Source organism: Pogona vitticeps, chromosome 2 (assembly GCF_051106095.1).
Source record: "Pogona vitticeps strain Pit_001003342236 chromosome 2, PviZW2.1, whole genome shotgun sequence".
NCBI classification, from domain to species: Eukaryota; Metazoa; Chordata; class Lepidosauria; order Squamata; family Agamidae; genus Pogona; species Pogona vitticeps.
The window spans coordinates 180,622,510-180,637,546 of NC_135784.1; the positions used below are offsets into that span (position 1 = coordinate 180,622,510).

Sequence of the window (15,037 nt, forward strand, 5' to 3'; positions counted from 1 at the left end):
CAGCTCATTACTGATGCCAAGCACTGGTTTAGAGTCAAGACAGCATCCCTGGAAGGAAGGACTGGAGCCACTATAAAACAGTGCCTCTGAGTCCCATTCCAGAGAGACGGCCCAGAAGGATACCATGGTTGATGGTATCGAAAGCCACTCAGAGATCCAGCAGAACCAACAGGGACACACTCCTCCTGTCTATTTCCCAGCGTAGGTTATCCACCAAGGCGACCAAAGCTGTCTCTATCCCATAGCCAGGCCTGAAACCAGACTGGAATGGGTCTAGACAATCCGTTTCCTCCAGGAATCCCTGGAGCTGAGAAACCACTACACGCTTCAGTACCTTGCCCAGGAATGGGATGTTTGAGACTGGCCGGTATTTATCCAGTACACTGGGATCCAGGGAGGGCTTCTTCAACAGCAGTCTTATTACTGCCTCCTTTTAGCAAGCAGGGATCCTACCCTGCAGCAAGAAGGCATTTACCACTCCCTGTACCCAATCGGCCATTCCTCCTCCGGCTGCTTTTATGAGCCAGGAAAAACAACGGTCCAGCGCACAGCGCACCTTTGGCCAAGATGGGCAGGGTAGAAGTCTAATAAATAAATGTGGTGGCATTCACCTCTCCAAGATTCCTGTCCACATCATCAGGCTGCACCGACTGAAAAGTATCGATTAAAACAGGACAAACTGGGGCCAAAGTTACATCCACAGGGTCTGTATCAATTACAGCGTCCAAGTCAGAGCGGATCCAAGTGTCTTTATCTGCTAAGTGTTGTGCAAATTCCTCACAAATATATAGTAGTTCACACAGGAAATGCATCCTTAAGGCATACCTTAGACAATTTTCTTCTTTTGAACTGCAACACCCAGAATTGCCCAGCCAGCACAGTCGCTTTTCTGAGCTCTGCTTTTATGTTCCAGCTTTCTCTACTTACTCGCTTTGATCTTTTTGATAATGCTGTCACAGAATATATAGCACAGTGTTAATGAGCTCCATGCATTTAATCAAACATCCATAGAACAATTAAGGTGTGCCTATACTTACTTTAACAACATAATATTATTGTCAGAGGAACAAGACACGTATTCAACGAACAGTTGTTCTATTAAAATGCATTGCCTTTCAACTCTCACTTTAATATTAGTTTGGGGGCCCCCGCCTTCCCCTTCCACTCCAGCTCTGCAGGAACTAAAGGCCTTGCCTTGGGGCAGGGTGGGAAAAACATGCTCCTGCTCCTTACTCCAACATGAACAAGGAGGAGCAGGATAGGAAATCATTTCCCTCTCACTTGAAAAACAATGCAAGCATGCTGCCTAGTCCTCACCCCAAATTACTTATTACCTACCATCTTGAGAAGCAAGCAAGCATTTACTCCACCCTTATCTCAAGGAATGGATGAAGCCTGCCAGGATGGGTGGGGATTAAAGTGGAACAAGCTGAATATATATAAACAAGCATTTGCAGGGCAGTGCCATCTCCAGAGCTTGGCTGCTGTATTGTTCTATCTATCCAGTGGTTCCCAACCTTGGGTAACCCAGGTGTTCTTGACTTCCAGAAGCTTTCACCACTAGCTGGGCTGGCCAGGATTTCTGTCACTCATAATCCAAGAAGAACTAGGGACCTAAGGTTGGGGACCACTGTTTTATACAAACTCTGCAATCGGCACAACTAGTTTTGATGCTGACGGTTGCAGCAACAGTTCATTAGATCTGGACAAGGCTCTCTCCCCTTTATCCTGCAAGGACAGGAGCAATAAGCATTCTAGTTTTGTGTCTACTCTGTGCCTTCCCACCCATCATTGCTGCTCCTGTGGTTATCCTTTTCTAGTGGGCTCAGTCTGTGTCTGAGCTCAGAAGAGAACGTCAGGGCAATGTTTGCACAGGTTAACAACGAAGCACTTATGAAATTGATTGTTCCATAATAAAAACAATACATTGTTACAGAATTAATTTTTTTTTTAAAAAAACCAATACGTATCCTCAAAATTGCTCTCCTCAAGTAAAGAATATTTATAATGTGCAATGTTCATTTTTTAACTAAAAGAAATTACCATACTATTACCAAAATTACTATTACCATGGTTCAACTAATGAAGCTTAAATTTGTCACTGAAAATATAAACTACATGGGGACAAACCATTTTAAACAAATGCTTCTGAAGTTCTGCTTCCTCCTTGTTCTTCTCATTGCTTATTCTCTGGGACAGAAGAAAAAGCAGTGGGAATAAAGTGAAAGGAAGACAGTGGCAGAAGGGGAGATGTCCTAGGATTTGGAATGCTGGTGCCTAGGTGGGGAGTTCTTTTTAAAGTTGTCATCAGGTGAAGGAAAACTCCAATTTCAAACCTCCACTGCCTTGTGGCTATATCCACTCATGGAAAAGGCTTCAGGAGTTAACCTAGAGGCGAAATCCGGAGCTGTGTCGTTCTGCCAACTCCTGCGATGTTGCTGGAACCAGTTGTATTGGCTCTTGCCTTTCCACTGGACCATTTCAGCAATGTAGAGAGGGGGGATTTGCTGCTTGGGTAACAGCCTATCCTCCATACTACTTTACCCAGGCTTCATGCTCTAGAGAGGACACTTCTCGATGCAGAGCATGTTACCATAGTCTCTGAAGGATGCCTATGATGATGTCATCAGGACACAAGCTCAGCAAACGTGGGTCATTGCACTGCACAACCGTTTTAATCAAGAATCACTGAAATTGCCTTTGTATGCAGTTCTGTACATTTTGTTTTTATGTATTATTTTTGAGGACTAGCCAATGCTTATAGCAAAGGCCATGACTTTGACCTTTGGCATCTTCTAAACATGGCGCATGGGGAAAGTTCCAGCTGATGAATCTCAGTGCTAAGCTCTTCTGATGATGATCTGAGTGCTCCAACACTGGGGCATTTGGGAAAAAACTAGACAATCATCTGTCAGATGCACTTGGATTTGGATTCCTGCGTAGAGCAGGAGGGTTGGACTCTGTGGCTTTATAGGCCCATAATTCTCTGCTTGGAGCTCAAGTCCCCAAATCCTTAACCACTGCTTATACTGGCTGGGGTTTCTGGAAGCTGAAGTTGAAAAATCTGGAGGGCCAAAGGCTAAAAATATCTGTTTTAGGGATGTATTCATCCTATGCATCACCAGGGTATAGACAGACCAGGATTTTACAAAGTCACTAGTCAGAACAAAAAAAAAAAACCAATAGATCACAGCAATCATTACAGGGTCAGGTCTGATTCTGTGTAAAAACAGCCAGGTCAGGGTTGCTCCCTTGTCTCAACAACAAGAGGATTTCCTTGCTTGGAAAAGTCTCTATCTGAGGATGGGGCAGGGTTCAAGTAAGACTTACTGAGTACTGAAGTAGCACTTCTATAAATCTGTGTTCATAGCTCAGTATCTAGCCCTGATGGATTGGCGGGATGTGGGTGGGGGAAGATTAAGAGCTCCTGTTTGAGGCATGCGGTGAATTGCAGTCCAGCAATATCCTGAAGAATGTACTTTGCCCATCATCAATAACTCCAGAAACAAACTTTGGTACTGGATTCGTCCTCTAGCCAAGAAATTCTGCTGATTGCTAGGAAAGTGCCTATCCTGCAACAGAGAGTCCATCCGAAGCAAGGAAGAGGATGGAAAGAGAATGCTTCCGGTGAGATCAACTACCTGTATATATCACAGCACAAAGGTTTTCAGCAACCTCTGATGTACAGTACGACAGATCAGAACCCAAAATATACAGAGCTCTCTTCTATGGCTAACATTCCTGGAGGGAGGAATGCATGCCTCTCCCCACCCCCACCCCCACCCCCACCCCCCAGCAGTTTAACCAACACAAGTGATACAGCATACCTGAGGAGGCCCAAGACCTCAGTTAACGCATAGGAAAGATTTTCCAGATTTAACTCCAATCAATTCATCTATACTTCAGAAACCCAGTAGCAGTCCATGTTACACTCTTCTTCTGAGAAAGAGTACAAAACAGGGCAGTTAGCAGATGGCATAATCTATTTCATAAAGCTTCGCAGAGCCATAACTTATATATGATCATATTATTATTATTATTATTATTATTATTATTATTATTATTATTATTATTATTATTATTATTATTATTATTATTATTATTATTATTATTATTATTATTATTATTATTATTATTATTATTGTTGTTGTTGTTGTTGTTGTTGTTGTTGTTGTTGTTGTTGTTGTTGTTTTTGTAGTAGTAGTAGTAGTAGTAGTAGTAGTAGTAGTAGTAGTAGTAGTAGATTTTAATTGTTGTTTTTATTTGTTTGTCCACAATATATTGTGAGCCGCACTGAGTAGACTCCTGTTTGAAGTGGTGGCTAAATATGTATGTATGTATGTATGTATGTATGTATGTATGTATGTATGTATGTATGTATGTATTTATTTATTTATTTATTTATTTATTTATTTATTTATTTATTTATTTATTTATTTATTTTATACCCCGCCTATCTGGCCCACCGGACCACTCTAGGCGGCTTCCAAATATAAAATCAAATAATAAAACATAGACAAATACATAATAAACAAACAAGAACAGCAGTAAAAATAAAAAGGAAAAGTAAGAAAAAATCAAGAGTTGGCTGGAGGGAAGGCCTGAATAAACATCCATGTTTTTAATTGGGTTTTAAAGGTGCCCAGCGTGGGGGCCGTGCGAATCGCCAGAGGGAGATTGTTCCAGAGGCGAGGAGCCACCGCCGAGAAGGCCCGGTTTCGTGTCTTCTCCTTCCGGGCCTCTCTCGAGGTCAGGCTCCTCAGCCTCACCTCCTGACGTGTTTGAAGTGGTGGCTAAATCAGATTTCTGATGGTCAGAGGATAAGGACTGCAGTGCCCCTCTGCAGCTTCTTTTTCTTACCAATGGTTAGCAGACTATCAGTAATAAAATATTCCCCCCAAAAGAGAAAGATCTTCTCATTTTTTTAAAAAATGGTTGAAACTGTTCTTCCACCCATCAGGTAAGAGCCATTGAGGTTGCCCAGCACAGGACATGATATATCACTGGAGGTCTTCTTGGGGTAGATGGGTTGCTCTGTGGTCGCCGGGGATGGGGAAGAGATAGGTGGGCTGCCTGGCATGGGACGGGGATGTGCCGCTGGAGATCTGAGGTGAGGTACATCACTCTGCAGTAGAAGGGTAGCTCCGAGATAGAGAGGTTGCTGTGGTCAGCAGGGGGAGGAGGTAAAGAGGCTGCCCGGCACATGCAACTCCATGGTTGGCTGCCTGACCCGACAATCAAGTTTTCTCTAAGTCCACCCCAGTGTTGCTTAGGGAATTTGATTGACAGGAGGAGGCTGTCTGGCCAGGGAGGTGAACTGCCCCAACATGACACAAACAAACCCCCCCCCAAAAAAAGGGGGTGTGTGAAAAACGTTTATCGATTTGGTTCGTTGTGGTTCATGCACGTTTCCTGAACTGGCAATGATACATACAAACTGAGGAACCAGCTCAGTTCATGGGGTTCTTGGGTTTGTGGTTTCTTTTGCATCTCTAGCTGCCACATTGAAATGTTTATTTGAATAGAAAGCACAGATTTATACAGATTAAGAAATTCAGGAAGATTTGAGGATTGTCCGGAAACAGCAAGGAAAGAATGGAAGATGGCTGCCTCCATCAGCTCTGTTGACAGGCTACCTTCATTTGGCTCCTCTTTTTCCCAAACAGGCTTTTTCTATCTGATTGTTATAACAGGGTTGTAATTTTTAGACCTGGTGCCTCTTTCCTTTTCCATCCACATAACCCTTTCTCCTCCTGTGACTTTTAGACCATAAAGCAAACCGAAGGGGCTGCATTATTATTTTTATTGATTTCATGCAAACTGATCTGGAAGTCTTTACAGTTGTAGAAAGGGCAGAAAAGTTACCAATGAATACATAAATGTTTTAGAAAAAAATTAAACAAGAGCCTTAGTATGCGGTTGTTAGACTCCTTTTCTGGTAATGCTTATACTATTTGCATGTTCAAAAATCTGGCACGGTCTATCCCCCACACCTCTCAGATGTGACATCCCAAATAAACAAAATAGAAATCTCCAGCCCATCCCCCATCTCCAATATGGGTATCTGACAACGCATTTCTACTATTTCATTCTGGCCCAAGATGCTGGTGTGTTTTTTTTAAATAAGAAAGTTACTACTTTTGAAGTTTGCCACCATTATGAAAGCTTTTCTAAAATCTCAAGGCTAGACTACTAGAACATGCTCTCTGTATAGGAGTTACCCCTTGATGATTGTGAGGGGCCCTTCATTATCTATGAACCTGGCAATTGAACACCCATGAACAGGGGGGTATATTATTATCCTGTGGGAACTGTCCACCCTCATTTAAGCCAATATAAGCCAACTCGCTGAGGGAGTGCAAGCAGCCCATTTTCACGTGTACATCAATGCTGCAGCCCAGCTCGTACCTCTCCGCCTCACCACCCATTCCCACAATTTGGTTGGAATGATGCTGTCGCCGACACCAGCCTCCTACATGTGCAGGCAGGCATAAAAGCAGGAACTGCATCAACAGCAAGTCAGATGCCAGCCTCACCATTAAGGGGAATGAGGCAGCAACGTCAGGCAGCAGGTTTTTGGTGTTACATAAGAACATAAGAGGATCCCTGCTGGATCAGGCCAAGGACCCACTTAGTCCAGCTCCCTGTATCTCACAGTGGCCCCACCAGACGCCTCTGGGAGCACAGGAGACAACTAGATACCTGTTACCATGCCCCTTGTATATGGCATTTGGAGGTACCTTTCTTCTAAGCCTGGAGATTGTCCATCCTTCATGGATTGCTGCCTTGTCGTGGCGAAGGGGCTTGAGTAACTCAGAGAAGCTATGGGCTATGCCGTGCAGGGACACCCAAGACGGACAGGACATAGTGGAGAGTTCCGACTAAACGCAATCCACCTGGAGTAGGAAATGGCAAGCCACTCCAGTATCTTTGCCAAGAACGCCCCATGATCAGAAACAAAAGGCTAAAAGATATGACGCTGGAAGATGGGCCCCTCAGGTCGGAAGGCGTCCAACATGCTACTGAGGAAGAGTGGAGGACAAGTACAAGTAGCTCCAGAGCTAATGAAGTGGTTGGGCCAAAGCCGAAAGGACGCTCAGCTGTGGACGCGCCTGGAAGTGAAAGGAAAATCCAATGCTGCAAAGAAAAATACTGCATAGGAACCTGGAATGTAAGATCTATGAACGTTGGGAAGCTGGAGGTGGTTAAACAGGAGATGGCAAGAATAAACATCGACATCCTGGGCATCAGTGAACTAAAATGGACAGGAATGGGCGAATTCAGCTCAGATGATTATCATATATACTATTGTGGGCAAGAATCCCGTAGAAGGAATGGAGTAGCCCTCATAGTCAACAAAAGAGTGGGAAAAGCTGTAATGGGATACAATCTCAAAAATGATAGAATGATGTCAATACGAATCCAAGGCAGACCATTCAACATCACAATAATCCAAGTTTATGCACCAACCAGCATTGCTGAGGAGACTGAAATTGAACAATTCTATGAAGATTTACAACACCTTCTAGAACTGACACCAAAGAAAGATGTTCTTCTCATTCTAGGGGACTGGAATGCTAAAGTAGGGAGCCAAGAGATAAAAGGAACAACAGGGAAGTTTGGCCTTGGAGTTCAGAACGAAGCAGGACAAAGGCTAATAGAGTTTTGTCAAGAGAATAAGCTGGTCATCACAAACACTCTTTTCCAACAACACAAGAGGCGACTCTATACATGGAAATCACCAGATGGGCAATATCGAAATCAGATTGATTATATTCTCTGCAGCCAAAGATGGAGAAGCTCTATACAGTCAGCAAAAACAAGACCTGGAGCTGACTGCGGTTCTGATCATCAGCTTCTCATAGCAAAATTCAAGCTTAGACTGAAGAGATTAGGAAAAACCACTGGGCCACTCAGGTATAATCTAAACCAAATCCCTTATGAATACACAGTGGAAGTAAAGAACAGATTTAAGGAACTAGATTTGGTGGACAGAGTGCCTGAAGAACTTTGGATAGAGGCTCGTAACATTGTCCAGGAGGCAGCAACGAAAACCATCCCAAAGAAAAGGAAATGCAAGAAAGCAAAGTGGCTGTCCAACGAGGCCTTAGAAATAGCAGAGAGGAGAAGGGAAGCAAAATGCAAGGGAGATAGGGAAAGTTACAGAAACTTGAATGCAGACTTCCAAAGAATAGCAAGGAGAGACAAGAGGGCCTTCTTAAATGAACAATGCAAAGAAATAGAGGAAGATAACAGAAAAGGAAAGACCAGAGATCTGTTCAGGAAAATTGGACATATTAGAGGAACATTTTGCGCAAAGATGAACATGATAAAAGACAAAAATGGGAGGGACCTAACAGAAGCAGAAGACGTCAAGAAGAGGTGGCAAGAATACACAGAGGAATTATATCAGAAAGATTTGGATATCCCGGACAACCCAGACAAGGTAGTTGCTGACCTTGAGCCAGACATCCTGGAGAGCGAAGTCAAGTGGGCCTTAGAAAGCCTGGCTAACAACAAGGCCAGTGGAGGTGATGGCATTCCAGTTGAACTATTTAAAATCTTGAAAGATGATGCTGTTAAGGTGCTACATTCAATATGCCAGCAAGTTTGGAAAACTCAACAGTGGCCAGAGGATTGGAAAAGATCAGTCTACATCCCAATCCCAAAGAAAGGCAGTGCCAAAGAATGCTCCAACTACCGTACAATTGCACTCATTTCACACGCTAGCAAGGTTATGCTCAAAATCCTCCAAGGTAGGCTTCAGCAGTATGTGGACCGAGAACTCCCAGAAGTACAAGCTGGATTCCGAAGAGGCAGAGGAACTCGAGACCAAAGTGCTAACTTGCGCTGGATTATGGAGAAAGCCAGAGAGTTCCAGAAAAATATCTACTTCTGCTTCATTGACTATGCGAAAGCCTTTGACTGTGTGGACCACAGCAAACTATGGCAAGTTCTTAAAGAAATGGGAGTGCCTGACCACTTTATCTGTCTCCTGAGAAACCTATATGTGGGACAGGAAGCAACAGTTAGAACTGGTCATGGAACAACTGAGTGGTTCAAAATTGGGAAAGGAGTACGGCAAGGCTGTATATTGTCCCCCAGCTTGTTTAACTTATATGCAGAATACATCATGCGGAAGGCTGGACTGGAAGAAACCCAAGCCGGAATTAAGATTGCCGGAAGAAATATCAACAACCTCCGATATGCAGATGATACCACTCTGATGGCAGAAAGTGAGGAGGAATTAAAGAACCTTGTAATGAGAGTGAAAGAGGAGAGTGCAAAAAACGGTCTGAAACTCAACATCAAAAAAACTAAGATCATGGCCACTGGTCCCATCACCTCCTGGGAAATAGAAGGGGAAGATATGGAGGCAGTGTCAAATTTTATCTTCCTGGGCTCCATGATCACTGCAGATGGAGACAGCAGCCCTGAAATTAAAAGGCGCCTTCTTCTTGGGAGGAAAGCAATGACAAATCTGGACAGCATCTTGAAAAGCAGAGACATCACCTTGCCAACAAAAGTCCGAATAGTCAAAGCTATGGTTTTTCCTGTCGTGATGTATGGAAGTGAGAGCTGGACCATAAAGAAAGCAGACCGCCGAAGAATTGATGCCTTTGAATTGTGGTGCTGGAGGAGGCTCTTGAGAATCCCCTGGACTGCAAGGAGAACAAATCTATCAGTTCTAAAGGAAATCAACCCTGAATGCTCACTTGAAGGACAGATCCTGAAGCTGAGGCTCCAGTACTTTGGCCATCTCATGAGAAGAAAAGAGTCCTTGGAAAAAACCTTGATGTTAGGAAGGTGTGATGGCAAGAGGAGAAGGGGACGACCGAGGATGAGATGGCTGGACAGTGTCTGCGAAGCAACCAACATGAACCTGACACAACTCCGGGAGGCAGTAGAAGACAGGAGGGCCTGGCGTGCTCTGGTCCATGGGGTCACGAAGAGTCGGACACGACTAAACGACTAAACACACATCATGGCTTGTAACCTGCGATGGACTTTTCCACCCCCCTTTTAAAAGCATCTAGGCCAGATGCCATCACCACATCCTGTGGCAAGGAGTTCTTAAGGCAGAAAGCCTTTGATTTGTTTAATGTATTGTTATGACTATATTTTTACTGCCAGGTAGATGAAAAGATGTTTGTGAGATTTCTTGCTTCATGCGTCAGAATAATTTCTCTGTCTTTGGATAATATATGCACCCCACTTACTTTGCTTGAATGTGTGTCAAGCTGACATTTGCTGGTACACTTCAGGCAGCAAAATGTCTTGGGCTAGGCATGAGCAAAGCTGCACTGTGTGAGACACTGGAGGGAAGGGAAGGGAAGGCAGAGATGAAAAAGAGGGTTTGGATATCTTTGTTTTTTTCCCTTCAGGCTAGCAAAGCGGTTCATGAGGGGTAGTAGCACAGATAAGAACATTGCAGAGTGCTCATAAAGGTTCTGGCTTTTTAAATTTTTGAATGGGATACTTTATGTTTGTAAGATTAACCACCCGCTTGTCTTTAGGGTAAGGAAGTTGGAATACTGCAAGGAAATAATGTGGTTTTCAAAATAGCCATATTAGTTTCTTTCAACATGCATAAACCAAAGAAATCAAAATTTAAAACTGAAATATTGTGAGACTTTAACATATTTAATTTCAGGAAGGCTTTCCCACATGGTTAAAAGTTAAAAGTGTCAGGGGGTGGGGGAGAGTAGCAGAAGGACCACTCATGCTTGGCTGGGACTGGCCAAAATGGGCAAAGGTCCTAAATGTCTCATTGGGTAAGTGGTTACATTTGTCTACATGTACATTCAAGCCATCACCATTGCTATAGGGGTGGGGGAAAGCCAGGAGGAAAAAAGCAAATCATTCCCCCCCCCCTCTCATGAGTCTCTGGATTTAAAAGGGTACCTCACCATTCTCCAACCTGGTGGCCCTCTTGATGTTTCAGACTGCCATGCCCACCACCTCCATGAATTGATTCTGCCAGCTACAGCTGATTGGAAACATACTTCAAAACATCTGGAAGAGGAATGGGTTGGGGAAGGCTGATGAATATTCCTTAACAGTGACCAGCAGGCCAACAAAGTGAAAGCTTTTTACCCTGTAAAGACGCAACTTAGTCCCACTGAGTCTATTGTTGGGGCTTCTATACTATTCTTGTGCCACCCCCTCCACCCTTTAAACCATCTAGCCTTATCCAGAAGGTGAGTCATAGCAACTGGACTTCTTTCTTGTCAGGTGGAAACATTTCGTTACTCATCCAAGTAGTTTCTCAAGTCTTCATCTAGCCTTATAAAGATTTTTGGAAAGTTCAGAAGTTTGCACAGAACTATACTGGTATTTAGAACTGGCAATTGGTATTTACAACTTACAATTGTGGATTTTGGGTTTTCTTTTCGACGCAGTACTTGATGAATCATGACAAGTGTGCTGCAGAAGCGCAAGCAGCAGCAGCAGCACCAACACCACCACAAAGTAGTGAAGCCCCCCCCCATCCCCGCTATGCCTCCTCACAACTAATACACTGTCAGCAGAACTCTTTTGTTAAACAGATGGTTCAAGTAAACAACCATTTCCTCAAGGCCTTTTCTGAACAGCCTCATAATTTAAACTGAACCAAACCAGAACTGGTTGTATGTTTAAAGCAACAAAAGACCTTATCAGTTGCTGATCTCAGCACAACTGGAGCCTAGTGAGCCCACATAGTCTCTCAAAGCACAAGTGTGAATGACGAGGAGGATTAACCACCTGAAGGGTTCCCAGTAATGCCTGTTTCTCTTAACCCTTCTTCAGAAGTCATGACTACAGTTCGTGAAATGCATCGTGTTAATACAGAGGAAAAGCCAGTTCAAATCTGAGCGACACTTCTTAGAAAGAAAGGTACAGTGGACCCTTGACTTACAGAATTAATCCGTATTGGAACGGTGGCTGCAAGTCAAAAAGTCTGTAGGTCAAGTCTCCATTGACCTACAATGCATTGAAAACCGATTAATCCCGTAACAGTCCGTTTTTGTTCCATTTTGGTTTTTTTCTGGTCTGTAAGTCAATTCTCAGGCTGCAAATCAAACCTAAATTTTGCGGCCAGAGAAGTCTGTAACTCAAAAAGTCTGTAAGTCAAGCCGTCTGTAAGTCAAGGGTCCACTGTAAAAGGTAAAGATTCCCCTTGACATTTTTAGTCCAGTCGTGTCTGACTCTAGGGGGCGGTGCTCAACCCGTTTTTCAAGCCGTAGAACCAGCGCTTGTCCAAAGCAAGCGTGATTAGGGAGCGCCGTTTTACCTTCCCACCGAGGTGGTACCTATTTATCTACTCGCATTTACATGCTTTCGAACTGCTAGGTTGGTGAGGAGCTGGGACAAAGTGACGGGAGCTCACTTCGTCGCATGGATTCGATCTTACGACTGCTGGTCTTCTGACCCTGCAGCATAGGCTTCTGCGGTTTGCCCACAGTGCCACCATTAAAAAGAACATTTTCTTTTACCACTTTCCTTTTTTTTTCTGCTATAGAACCCAATCCATTGGAAAATGGACATGGCCCACTAAAATGAAAGGAAACTACACAAGAACAGGGCTATAGGATGGCAATGTCGCTCCCAAAGTAATCTCATGGCCTGGAAATATACAGTAAGATCAGTGGGATCTGCATCCATGGTTTCACTTATCCACAGTCTGAAATTAATAAAAATATTAAAAGAAAAAGAATCCAGAAAAAAAAACCTATTTTCACATGTATTCTCTCTCTCTATTATCTGCGGTTTTCTGTATCCATAGTGGGGCTTGGAACCAATCCCCAGAGGTTACTTACATACATAATACTTCTAGTGTGGCAATTTCTAATCCTTATGGAGATAAAGACAAAGTTGAACACATGAGGGTGTTTTATCTAAATTTGAAAAGAAGAGTTTGAACAGAGACTAATGTTGAAACAAACTATTATCCACTCCCCCTGTCTTGCAGTAGCAGTATACCTATCACCAATTCTTCTATAGAAATTCCAGTTTACACACAAATGTAATCAGGTATACACAGAAGTATTTTAACTCTAGGTTGCATACAAAAATGTATAAAATTTGAATAGGGAGCCTGCTATGGAACATCAAAGTGTGATGAGCATGAAAAATCTATAATCTCCTTCCTCAGAGAGAGCTATAGGAAGGAAGAATGGACAGACTCTGGAGAAGTGCAATTCTTTGAAAAAGTTTCAGTTCACATGGTGGCATGTGAGCAAAAGGGTAAGACAGCCCCTGGTCAGTGTTGCTATTTTTCTGCCATTGTGTCGCTTCTAACATATGGCGTTCCTATGAATGAGGCATCTCCAAAGTGTCCTGTCCTCAACAACCCTGCTCAGCCCTTATAAACTCAAGCCTGTAGTTTTCTTTAGGGAGTTAGTCTATCTTGTATGTGATCTTCCTCTTTTCCTGCTGCCTTTCACTTTTCCCAGCATTATTATCTTTTCTAGAGAATCCTGCCTTCTCATGATGTGCACAAAATAGAACAGCTTTGGTTTCATCATTTTTGGTTCCAGGGATAGTTCAGGCTTGATTTGATGTAGGCTCCACTTGTTTGTCTTTCTGGCAAAGCTCTCCTCCAGCATCGTATTTGAAACAAATCAGTTTTCTTCCTATCAGCTTTCTTGTCTAGCTTTCACATCCATAGAAATTCAAAAGTGTGAATGATGTTGGTCTTCGTCTCCAATGACACATCTTTACATTTGATCTTTTCTAATTCCTTCATTGCTACCCTTCCTATTCTTAGTCTTCTTCTGATTTCTAGACCACAGTCTCCCTTTGGACTGATGATTTAACTAAGGTATACAACATCTCTTACTATTTCAATGTATTCATTGTCAACACTAAAGTTGTGTAGTTCTTCTGTAGTCACGATTTTTGTTTTCTTAACGTGCAACTGCAGTCTTGCTTTGGCATTTTGTTCTTTCACTTTCATTAAGTCATTTCAATTCATTGCTACTTTCTTCCAGTAAGAGGGTGTTATCTGTATATCATAAATTATTTATGTTATTATTAGCAGCAAGAAAACAGGGTGTGGGGCCCAGTGGTGGTGGTAGACTGCTGTAGCAGTGATCCCTGCTGCTTTGGAAGTTAGGGTTTTATGGAAACAGTGGCAGGGAGGGCACAGTGATGCAAATTGCTCACCGCTGGTCTACAGGAATGCATTCTCTGCCCTAATGCTCACCCACTTGTAGCAGCTAATGTAGAACCGGGATGAAGGAAAACACATGTCTTGATGATGTCAGGGCACAGGACAGCATCAGTCACTGCAGGGCACGAGAGGGGAACCTGACACAGAGCTAGTGATTTTGACAGGTTCCCAGTGTTCTTTACCCTAAGGGAGCCCCTAAGGGAACCATTTTTAAACACTGACGAATAGCTATTGCAAAGTTCCAAGAGCCAGAGTGGGGTACTGGATAGGTGTCAGACTAGGATTCAGGAGAACTGGGTTCAAATCCATGCTTCCCCATGGAAACTCACTGGGCTTGGCAATGGTAAAAACTAGAGATGGGTATGATCCCTGGCTTCCCTGCCCTGCCTCCTCTGGGCGTTGCCTCTGAGTGGGTGCTCCCTGGTGGGAGTGGGGCTCAGAATCACATAGGAATATGCAGAACACCTCTTGTGCTGATGGTCAAACTGGGACAAACCGGTGATGGGACAAACATGCCCATCTCTAGTAAACACTCCCTGAACATCTCACGTATCTTGAAAATCTTATTAGGAAGCAATCTAATGGCACATAACAAACATTACAAACATGATTCAACCACAACCTTCCAAATAAATGCACACACACAAGAAAATAAACTAGTCTACAAATGAATTTCACCTATCCATAGCAATCTAATAAATCTTTGTAGCATGATGTCAGTGGGGGAAGGCACTAGCTCTTGCCCGGAAACCTGCCCCTTGGAGATTATTTTACTTGCCACAGGAGAGTAACTACGGATAAACACAAGTTAATGTAATTAACTCCTTTCAAGCTATCCATTGTAAATACAAAAACCAGTTGGACTTTTCTGATCTTACAAGT

At 43.2% G+C, this 15,037-nt stretch overlaps 1 protein-coding gene across 5 annotated transcripts in view; it reads right to left on the reverse strand.

The window, feature by feature from the left end:
• S1PR2 (sphingosine-1-phosphate receptor 2) overlaps positions 1-15,037 on the reverse strand; it is a 72,499-nt gene that overhangs the window by 7,817 nt on the left and 49,645 nt on the right. The window contains exons 2-4 of one of the 5 annotated variants that reach the window (XM_078386582.1): positions 10,911-11,016; positions 3,828-3,939; positions 826-950 (exon numbers count right to left, since the gene is read on the reverse strand). The exons of 1 other annotated variant lie outside the window; for it this stretch is intronic. The gene's annotated coding sequence lies outside the window, so the exon portion shown is untranslated. The remainder of the gene's footprint in view (positions 1-825; positions 951-3,827; positions 3,940-10,910; positions 11,017-15,037) is intronic. 3 more of the 5 variants (XM_020778624.3, XM_078386583.1, XM_078386584.1) reach the window with 3 other exon arrangements.